The following is a 10956-nucleotide window of genomic DNA, read 5'->3' as shown; positions in this document are numbered from 1 at the left end:
AAACACTTCGCCGAAGTCTGCCTGGATGCGGGCTCAGCTGAAGGCCATTTGTAGTACACAAAGGGGGCGGGGCTAAAGAGCACTCCTGAGGATCGAGGGTGCAAGTGCGAGTATTGGAACCGGGCCTCTAAGGTACCACAGAAACCAGCGAGAGAGACCTGATGACTGAGACAAGAGGGGGTTAAAGAGGAATCAGATAAGATCAGTAACCTGTGAAAGAGTATTTACTGTATCAACAGGACCTGGTCAGAAAGTAGGAGAATGAAAACAAAGAACAACATCTGAAGTTCTCCCTCTGCTGACAGAACATGGAACAACCCAGTTAGTCTGACCTGGAAGCAGATCGGATGATTGGCAGCACGGTGGTGCAGTGGTCAGCACGGTTGCCTCACAGCTAGCAGGTCCTGGGTTGGAGTCCCGGGTCGGCAGGACTTTGTTTGATGATGTCACAAAGTGCTGCTGCTTTAAGGGCGTACAGATAATATTGAGTTTATTAAAGGTGCAGCAACCGTTTACTGCGATCAAAGTTAAACATTTATTATTGACTCAACACAGGACTGAGGGTAATTAATGCAATAAATCCTGCCCTAACCTTCAAATAATAACAACTCACACAGCAGGAGGTTAAAGAAAACAGCAGCTCTGTATTAAATTACATGAAAGTCATAAAAAGGGTTAGATAGGGGATCCCACCTGGGGACAGAACTCAGAACCGAGGACAGTTTATGATCCAAACCACAGCAGCTCACACCAAGTGGTTAACCCTCAACAAACACCCTGAAGCTGCAACAACAACAACAACAACAACAACAACAACCCACATGCAGCTTAAAGGATTCATAAAAATCCCCTCCCACATGAAACCAAATCCCCCCGCCTGATCCTGCCTCGCTTTTATTACCACCTGCAGCCCTAAATGACCGCAGACGACACCTCCCTCCCAAAGGATGCTGCACCAAACAGACTGGAAGCTCTTCCTCCTCCTCCTCCTCCCTTCTTCTTCTTCTTGTTTTTTATTGGTGGTTAGCAGGAAACTTTTTGTTTAACTCTACTTTTTGCTTCTGATTTGTTTTGTTGCTCTGGAAGCTCTCTTCGCTCTCAGCTTGCCTCTGAACCCTTTAATCAGTCCCAGGTGTGTTTCTCACCTGACTAATCACCAAAACCTGCTTATTATCAGTTTCTCTACCTCCTTTAGTGAGTCCTTCTCAATCACATGACGATAAGATGATGGGGGAATAACCAGCATACGTTTGTCTTGCTGTATGAGGTTTACCTGATGTTTCATCAGGGACTGTCTGCACTGAGTTACTGATTATCAAACCGATGAACAGCTGACTGGAATGTCATTGAGTTTGCAAGATTTGTTTTTATCAGGCTGTACGCAGGCCATACTTTGATTTAATCATACCTTTCTCAGTTTAATTTAATGTGTTTTACTTCAAAGAGACATAAAGTGCATGAAGTTGAAAATTAAAACAGAAGTTCAAACATTCAGACGTGAAGCTGACGTGGACGTGCTGTAGAGCAGGGGTCTCCAATCCTGGTCCTCAGGGCCTCCATCCTGCAGGTTTTCCTTGTTTCTCTGCTCCAACACACCTGATCTGAACCAACAGATGATTAACAGGCTTCTGCAGAACATGAAGAGGTGATTTAACCTCTGAATCAGGTGCGTTGGAGCAGAGAAACAAGGAAAACATGCAGGATGGAGGTCCTGAGGACCAGGATTGGACACCCCTGCTGTAGAGGATAAAATCACAGATGGCTGCTTCATCCAGGCTTCAAATCATCATGTTTCTCATTGTTTGTCCATTTTTACAGATAATTTTCCAATTAAGCTTCATTAAAGTTAACCAGTCAGAGTTAACTTTAGTTTTTACCTTTTCCTCTCTTCTGCAGTGTCTCCTGAGTTCATATTTATTTAAATAAATCACCACATCTTTATACTGAAGCCCTTTAATGTCTTGGGGTTTGGTTTTATAGCTTCACTTGTTCTGGAAAATCCCTCATGATCTATGCTGTGTATCATGTTTCCGTCTCATCTGTTTGTTTCGTTGGTGTTACACGACATCGCTTAATTGGGTACCCGGGGGGTTAGGGGTCATGGGTAATTTTCAGAACCGCTGGACTGAGGCAACGCTCCGCTGTTTTTGAATAAAGTTGGAAAAGTATTAGAATTGAAGACGGTTTAATGTTAATTTCCAGGCACTGTTAATTGAAATCACTCAGACAGGTTGATTTATGTACGGTGCACAACATACAGAGAGCTTTAAAGACAATTAATAATTAATATCAGAGTCCCAGCTCCGAACAGGAAGCTCCGAATCAAAGCTCTGCCTCTTTTATCGAAACTATGAGAACGTTGGAATGTTGGAATGTTGGAGGAGAGACGGGAAGCAAGGTCAGTCTGGTTTCAGTGGGAAACTGAATCATTTGGTGAAAAACTCATAGGCTGTGAAGTTCAGACATAACATCGTCATGACTGCATGTGTTATCTTATAAAAAAAACTTTCCCAGCACAATAATTAGCATCATACCTGTTGTAGATAGTTTCTTGAACAACCCCTGTTTGGAGAAATAGAGTTTCAGGCTTCCTCCACATAAATTAAATCTTTTTTGTTGTTTCTAAATGTTTTTCTTGTAAACACAGCATCAGACGTGGAGCATGCACATAAAGCTTACACACCCAGTAGGAACCACAGGCTGTAGGACGTGTTATACTGAACGGTACATGGTGTGAATGCAGAAAACGACGGTTTTGCTGTAGAGAAACTGCGACACAAACACAAACATGTAATCTACGTTTCTGCCACTCCTGCATTGCAGGTTAGGCAGGACAGTTTCAGCAGTGGTGTCCAATCCTGGTCCTCAGGGCCTCCATCTTGCAGGTTTTACTTGTTCCTCTGCTCCAACACACCTGATCTGAATCAATGGGTGATTAACAGGCTTCTGCAGAACATGAAGAGGTGATTTAACCTCTGAATCAGGTGTGTTGGAGCAGAGGAACAAGGAAAACCTGCAGGATGGAGGCCCTGAGGACCAGGATTGGAGACCCCTGGTTTAGGGGCTCCTGAAGTGCCTTTATGGAAGGGACGCAAGGCTGAAACAATAAAAATCTTTTATGTATTCACAAAAACTGTGGGTTTAACGGGTGTATGAGCTTATCAGACAGCCAGAACCAATGAACACTCCCAAAAACACTTCAACTCGCAAATATGCAAACCATCTGCAAATGTGTAGCCATCTGTTACCCATTTCTGAGATAAATGTGTAACAGCAGCTGTCTGTCTCCACCCATAACTATAATACACCCAACAGCTGCAGCTCAGAGCCTTAAATCAAGACGTCTATCAGGGATTCAGAACCTCCTTCAGACCTTATGTCTGGCGTCAGTGTGGTTGATGGTGAAACATGATGACCCGTTTGGGCTTCAACCCTGTAATCAAACTCCTTTACTCAGAAACCTCTCCCATAAACTGATGCAATTGGTGGTTTTCTTTGTTAGTCAACATTCACTGACATAGAGCTCTCAAACAAGCTCCACCTCATATTAAATACCTTATTCTTCCATATTTTCCTAACAGAGCACTTTGCTCTCAGGCTGCAGGTTTCTTGTGGTTTCTAGAGTTTCTAAAATGGCAGGCAGAGCTCTCAGTTCCTGGGCTCCTCTCTTGTGGAACCAAGTTTTAGTTTCTGTCCATGAGAAACCCTGTCTACTTTTAAAAGCAGGCTCAGGTCTTCCCTTTATGATAAATCCTATAGTTAGGGTTGGTTTAGGTTTCCGGAGCGATCCTTTAGTCCTGCTGCTGTAGGCTTAGACTTCTGGAGGACAAACTTCCTACAGACCACCTTTCCTCGCTCTGCTATGACTGAGCTGCTGAGAATCTTTATCTTTATTATAATAAAACTGGATTGTGATGGACCGAGCAGTTAAGTGACAGCCAGGCACAAGTTTAAAGTTAAAATGATTGTTTCTTTATTTAACCCAACACCAAACTTGGGTAAATAATGGAATAAATGACAAAAATTGGGCCCATAAAAAGGGTCAAAGTAACAGACATCAACTCAGACTAACTAAAACAAACAGACCCCCTAAGTGAGACAAAGGGGAAACTTAAATACTGGCTGATCAGGCCACATACAAGACACAAAGGGGAAAACACACAAAAACCTAACTGAAACCAACATAGCAAAATCCCATTCCCCCCCTCTGGATGAAGAGTAGTGGTATGAACCAATTTGCAGTCTCAGCCGGCTTGCTCCACCCCTTCTCCACCTCTCTGTTCTCCTGAAGGATTGGAGCAGCCAGCACTGAAGAAACTCAAAAAACAAACAAAGGTTAAATTAAGCAGAACATAACAATGTAAACTAAAATGTGCGCACTTATTCTAGAATACAGGGCAATGTGGTGCCTACTAAACAAAACCAGTTATTCTGTAAATTAAATCCATAGACTTAAAGAAACCCAAATATAAATGAGGTGACCTATTGTATGTCGTGCGAGTGAATGTTACCACATTTGTGTGGCTGTAACTGCAGCCATCACATGGATTATTGGTATTTCTCTAACAGAAATGAGCCTGAGGACATCTGAGGTTGGATCTTTATTTCCAGCTGGTTCAAGTCTAGATAAAATATGTATTTTAGGGGGATTTCTGGGCTTGTGCTTTTTCTTTTAGATTTATGGCTGTTAATTCTCTTTGGACTGTTGTAAAGGTCAAAACAACACCTGGATCAAAATCCACACAGCTGAACTTGGAAAGCAACACACCAAAAATCTGTTTTTTAAAGGAATATAGATATAATTAGTTATCTGGATGAGTGCAAACACTGTAATGGGTTGATGTAAAGTGGGTGGGACTCATTACTCAGCTTATATGTGACAGAGTTGTGGAATATTTGACAGATCCCAAATTTAAGAACAAAAACAACTGGACTTCTACCCTGTCGTTAGGACGTTTGGGTTTCCATTTGTGGAGCTTTCCCAGTTAAAAAAGTGGAGTTTTAAACAGCCTGAGATGCTTTTAATTCAACGTAAACCGCCTCGTCTCATGAGACGTGTTGATGCTCAGAGTATGTGACACACATGAACGTTGGCTCCGTGAGGACTACCGGTCCTGACGAGGTCGGTGATTCTACCAGAGAAGGTAACAAAATCCAGGTGTACACAGACAGACAGACATGGGGGAAAAACATTATCGCTCCGCCTTCATAAAGATGATGATGTAAAATAAGTCTCAGTGTGAAAGTGGTTTTTAATCCAGATTGCTAAACGCTGGTTGTTACCACAGCCTCTGGGAAAACATCTGGAATCTGACTAAATGTCTTACTGGAATATTTAAAAAAAGATTTTATCTGGAATGGCCTGGAGAATAAAAAAGTGAGAGTTCACTGTGGTGAAGAGTCATAAGATCGAATCACAAGATTGTTTCTTTTTCACTTCTTATTAGTGGCTTAACCCAGGGGTTCCCAAAGATTTTCTTCTGGGCCCCCCTATGGATTACAATAAAATCCCAAACATTCCTTTTTTTATTTTATTTGTAACAATATTCAACTTTGCTATCATCAATACATTTAAAAAAGCCTCTGTGCAAAATGGAGTTAAAAACCTGTCCATTATGCTTAGTCGGGCACTGTTTTTTTGTTTTTTTTTTCATCCATCTCGTGCCCCACAGTTTGGGAACCACTGGCTTAACCAATTAAATCAGACTTGGAAAGAGGCTCTGTTTGGATTCAAATACTCTGATGGTTAATGCAACAACACAATGTGACCCTACAGCCTCCCAGTGCGGTCATTTCTGACACAAGGACGTCTTGTTCTAGCTTGTGAGTCCATCATGGGATCCATCATGAGGACTAAGAGGAAGGAATCATAATGAAAAACAACACATCGTGACTGTTACACAGCAAACAACAGAATAATTGTTTAAACCCGTAGAACTGAAATAAGGACCATCAGGTTCTTCTCCTCTTTTTGATCATTGAGGTCATGTTGGGTGGAGAGCGGCAAACCCAATGAACAACTCGTCGTGTCTCCAAGGAAAATAAAAGAACAAAAACAAAAAGCTGAAGAGGCAGCAAAAATCAAACAATAACAAAAATCTAAGGATTAGCGTAGCATAAAAAGAACAAGACGAGGTGAGACATGAGCGGAACTAGGCAGCAGCTGAAGCAACAATGGATCAGTGAGTAATTGGAGGAAATGCCCAGGTTTTAAACACAGAGGGTAATTAAGGACCGTCAGGTGGAGATGGCAGGTAAACAAGTGACTGACTGAGGACTAAACATAAAGATAACTAAAGAACAAAAAAAAAGAAACTATAAGTATGAATAAAAAACACAAAAAGCCCAAACGGAAGTTTCTGAGGTAAAGTTCAGGTTATTACGTGACTAATGTGATGACATAAACCTTTCAAGATCCCATGATGAGCATGAGAAAAATACATGTTTCATAAAGCCTTTGTCACATTTTAATTTAGCATGATTTGATAAAAAACACTGAATTTGCTTCAGTGTTTCCAGTTTCCTGTCGAATATAAACAGAATAATCCCGAGAGATTGTTTGGTGTTTATTAGTGTGATTATATGAAACTGATTGAATTTAAATGAATTTAAAAAGATAAACTGATAGATTCAAAGCTAAAGTCACCAAATATGTTTTCCTTTTGTTTGTTTTTAGATCTTAAGCAATTAAAATTTAAAGACAAGCCTTGGAATCCCAAAACATGGAAGTTAAAGCTTAAAACAGAAACAAGGAAAACAGCAACATTTATGAACCCTTACAGCTTCTGTAAAGCTACAAAAAGCAGTGAAAAGCTAGCTAAAAGTAGCTAAACCCTAGCCGACAGCTAAAAAGCTAGGTACAAGCATTAAAGGGCTAGCTGGAAGCTAAAAGGAGCTAAAGACAGAAGCAGAGACAGCAGCTGAAGCAGATTTTAAAGTCAACAAAGTCTTTGAAGGAACTGAAAACATTTTAGTGCATTTCTATGGGGAAAATATTTGTAAATAAAGTTAAATATTTTAAAAAGTATAAAATAAACTAAAACTTTAACTCCCAGCAGGCTTCTCCTGAAGAAGCTGAACGTTTTGATTTATGAACTTATGTTGAGAAATCATGAAGTTGTAGCTGAAACTTATTAAAAATATTAAACAAGATCTTATTTTTTCTGTTTTAGGCTCTTATTGTTCAATAGTTGTGATTTATAATCAAACCAGTTATGATAAATATCTGGTTATAACCAAACTCTGATAACTGACTCCACATCCTTCAGATGTTCGTGGACATTTGCATCCTTTAAAGCCGGTAATGGCTCCTTTTGTGAAGGTTTAACTAAATATGTTTTTCCCAGCTTTTGATAATTAAAACAGGTCTTTTCCCCTCGACACAGATCAGCAGATTTACATTCATAGGGGGTTTTATTGTAATACAGCCGGTTATATGTTTAAAATTCAGATTCCTGGAAAAATGCAAATTATATTTATGATCTTACTGTAGACATGGTAGGCCCTTCGTCGGGGTGAGAGTTTAGTTTCTCCGTATGTGTGATTATTTAAATCAGGTTGTTGCGCTTCACAGGTGAGTGAATCACATCTGGGGGAGGTCAGTGGTTAGAGGTGTCGCCTCACAGAAGGTCGCAGGTTCAAAACCCTGCTGTGAGTGGGTTTCCTTCCACAGGCAGCTCGGAAATGTCACTCAGTGTGGATGGTTGTCTCATTCGTTGCTCTGTGATGGATTAACAACCTGCCCACAGGGAACCCCACCAAGGAGCTCTAAACCCGGTCCTGTAAGGAGTTCTACAGCTCAGAGTTTAATCACAGAAAGTTGGACTTTAATGACTGAACTGGAGTTCTAAGATCTTTAACAGTTTTTATAGAATCACAGTTTGGTGATTTTTGGAGGTTTCACCTCCGAATGTTTAACTTCGAGTGACGATGTTGCCCAAACCTTTGAGGTGTTTAAACTTTTCTATAAACTGTCGTAGATCTGACCTTCTGTCAGACTAACAGACACATGTCCCCAAAGTTTTTGTTTTTAAGAAACAGACAGAGGAAGTTACAAAACGGTACTTTTAAAAAGAAGAAGTAAAAGTGTTTTTGTGTTTAAGTTGCACTTTTATTTTAATGTTCCTCCTTTGTTACATTAGATTGATTAAAGTAACCTTTAGATACATTCATGAAGAATAAAAAGTGACTTTTATCCTGTTTAAATTCAGCTCCTGTTTTTGCTGAGATAAATTTTTATCTAGTAATTTAAAAATTAGAAACTGAAAGTCAAATAAAAACCAAAAAGAGATTTTAAAGAGAACAATGTTTCTGAAGGATTTGAAGAGATCTTAATGCATTTCTATGATTAAAATACTAAATAAACCTAAATATTTTGAAAAATATAAAAGTATAAAAATATAAAAGTTTTACTAAGTCATTGGATTCATCTCCTGAAGGAGCTGACCTAAACAGCAGAACTGGACTCACTGCTGACACCTGCTGGCCATCAGCATGTCTGACAGGAAACCAGAAACGTGAAAGATGTTGTTTCAGTGGTGCTGAGAACAAAGAAAGAAAAATCCCCATGACCGTATGTAAAAGATATCAAATAAAGGAAACACTTTGGGGACAGCAGGTTAGTCATAAACAGTCATAAACAGAACTGAAATCAGATTTACAGGAAGAAATGTGCAGAGAGAGACATTTCAAACAATGAGAGGAATTCCTTTGATGCAGGAACAAAGAGTTGGAGGGAAGAACCTCCACACCTAAAAAAGCCTGGGGGGCCTCCCTCAACTCACTATGGTCTCTTCTTTTTCTTTTCAGGGGTCTCCACAGCGAGTCATCATCCTCCATCATCCTCCATGTCCTCTCTAACTGCATCCATATATGTCCTCTTTGTCTCTAACATCCTTCTGTCCCTCCTCTGGACATGTCCAAACCGTCTCTAACTTTATCTCCCAGTCCTCCAACCTGTGCTGGACCTCTGATGATCTCATTCCTGATCCTGTCCATCCTCTTCCCTCCCAAGGAGAACCTCAACACCTTCAGCTCTGACACTTCCTGTTCTGTCTCCTGTCTTTTTGTCTCCAAACCAGACAACACTGCTGGTCTCCATCCCCTCCATCCTGCCTGGACTCTCTTCGTCGTCACCTCTTTACCACACTCCCTGTCCTCCTGGACAGTGGACCTAACCTTTGTGACCTCCTGCCTTCACCTCTCCAGGTTCTCCACCACCTGTTCTCACCACATCTGCAAACATCAGTCCTGACCTCATCTGTTCGTCCGTCCATCACCAGAACAAACAGGAAGGAGCTCAGAGCCGATCCTTGATGGACTCCCACCTCCACATTGAAGCAATCTGTCCCTCCTCCACCTCACCACTGTCCTGCTGTCCTCCTACATGTCCTGCTGTCCTCCTACATGTCTTGTACCAGTCGAACATACTTCTCTGCCACTCCGGATGTCCTCATCCAACACCAGCTCCTCCCTGTCGGATGATTTTTCTAAATCCACAGAAACACAATGAAGTTCTTTCTGAGCCTCTCTGTTCTTCTCCACCAACATCCTCAAAGCAAAGATGGCGTCTGTGGAGCTCTTTCTTGGCATAAAACCATCCTGCTGCTCACAAATAATCCCCTCTTGTCTAAGTCTAACTTCCACAGCTCTCTCCCAGATCTTGATCGTGCAGCTCATCATCTTCATTCTCCTGTCGTTGCTACAAGTCTGTCCATCACCCATCATCTTAAAGATTGGCACCAACACACTTCTCCTCCATTCCTCAGGTATTTTCTCATTCTCAGAAATGTCATTGAATAATTGAGTCAAAAACATTTCCATCCCTCCTCTGGTATGTCATCAGGTCCGACTGCCTTCCTCTTCTTCATCCTCACTAACTTTTTCCACTTCCTGGTCCACAGTTTCTACGACCTCTTTCATTCTCTTCATTCATCAGCTCCTCAGAGTTCTCCTTCCTTCCTCCCATCACTCTCTCCTCTCTTGTTAGAACATCACCGTTTTTATCTTTAACAAGCCTAACCTGCCTGGTCCTTCTGTCCTGCCAGCCGATACGAGTCCTTCTGTCCCTCCTTAGTGTCCAGCCTCATCATACACCTCCTGTTTTGCCTTTGTTCCCTCCCTCTTTGCCCTACGTTGCATCTCCTTATTTTCAAGTCTCAGTCCTCTCACTGTCCCATTTCTTCCTGGCTAACCTCTTCCTCCGGATAACTTCCTGTTATCCTGGAAACACGGAACAAAACTCTGAGAACGTCAAACAGGAGCACAGAACGAGGACAAATGAAACAATGATCTGACGGAGTAGTGGAGAAAGTGACCGGGTTTTAAACACAGAGGAAAATGAGGTAAGTGGGCACAGGTGAGTGAAGATAATTGCTGGCAGGTGGAGATGGGCGTGGCAGGTAAAACGATGACAAAAACTGGGGAGAGGTAGATGAAGACAGACATAGACACAGACAGAAAAAACAACAAGCAACTAACCAGATAACTGAATAAAATAAACTCAAACTGAATATACAAACCCCCAAACCTGTTGAATCTCAACTCTGAGCTGATTTACTAGAAAAAAACTGAAGCTTTAGCTGTTTTTCTACTTTTAGAAACTCCGAACTAAAATGAACTTGCCGTCTAAAAAAAAGCTCTGTTTGTGGAACAGTTAAAAAAAGAAGAAAAGAAAAACCCGCAACAGCTGAGATAAATGTGGACAAAAACAGAAATTACCAAAAAAATTTACAGACAGATGGTTTGCAGTTTTTTTCTGCAAAACAGGCAAAACTTTAAATAAGTTTCTGTTTCGCTGCAAGATTTGTGGGAAAAAACTGCTGAAAATTTTTAGCAATGGTTTGCAAAACAGAACTTTCTTAGTTTGTAAGTAATATCCATCCATCCATCCATCCATCCATCCATCCATCCATCCATGCATCCATCCATCCATCCATCCATCCATCCATCCATCCA

Source organism: Kryptolebias marmoratus, linkage group LG8, assembly GCF_001649575.2.
Source record: "Kryptolebias marmoratus isolate JLee-2015 linkage group LG8, ASM164957v2, whole genome shotgun sequence".
Lineage (NCBI taxonomy): Eukaryota > Metazoa > Chordata > Actinopteri > Cyprinodontiformes > Rivulidae > Kryptolebias > Kryptolebias marmoratus.
The sequence above is the reverse complement of the archived record's forward strand: the minus strand, read 5'-3'. Positions refer to the sequence as shown.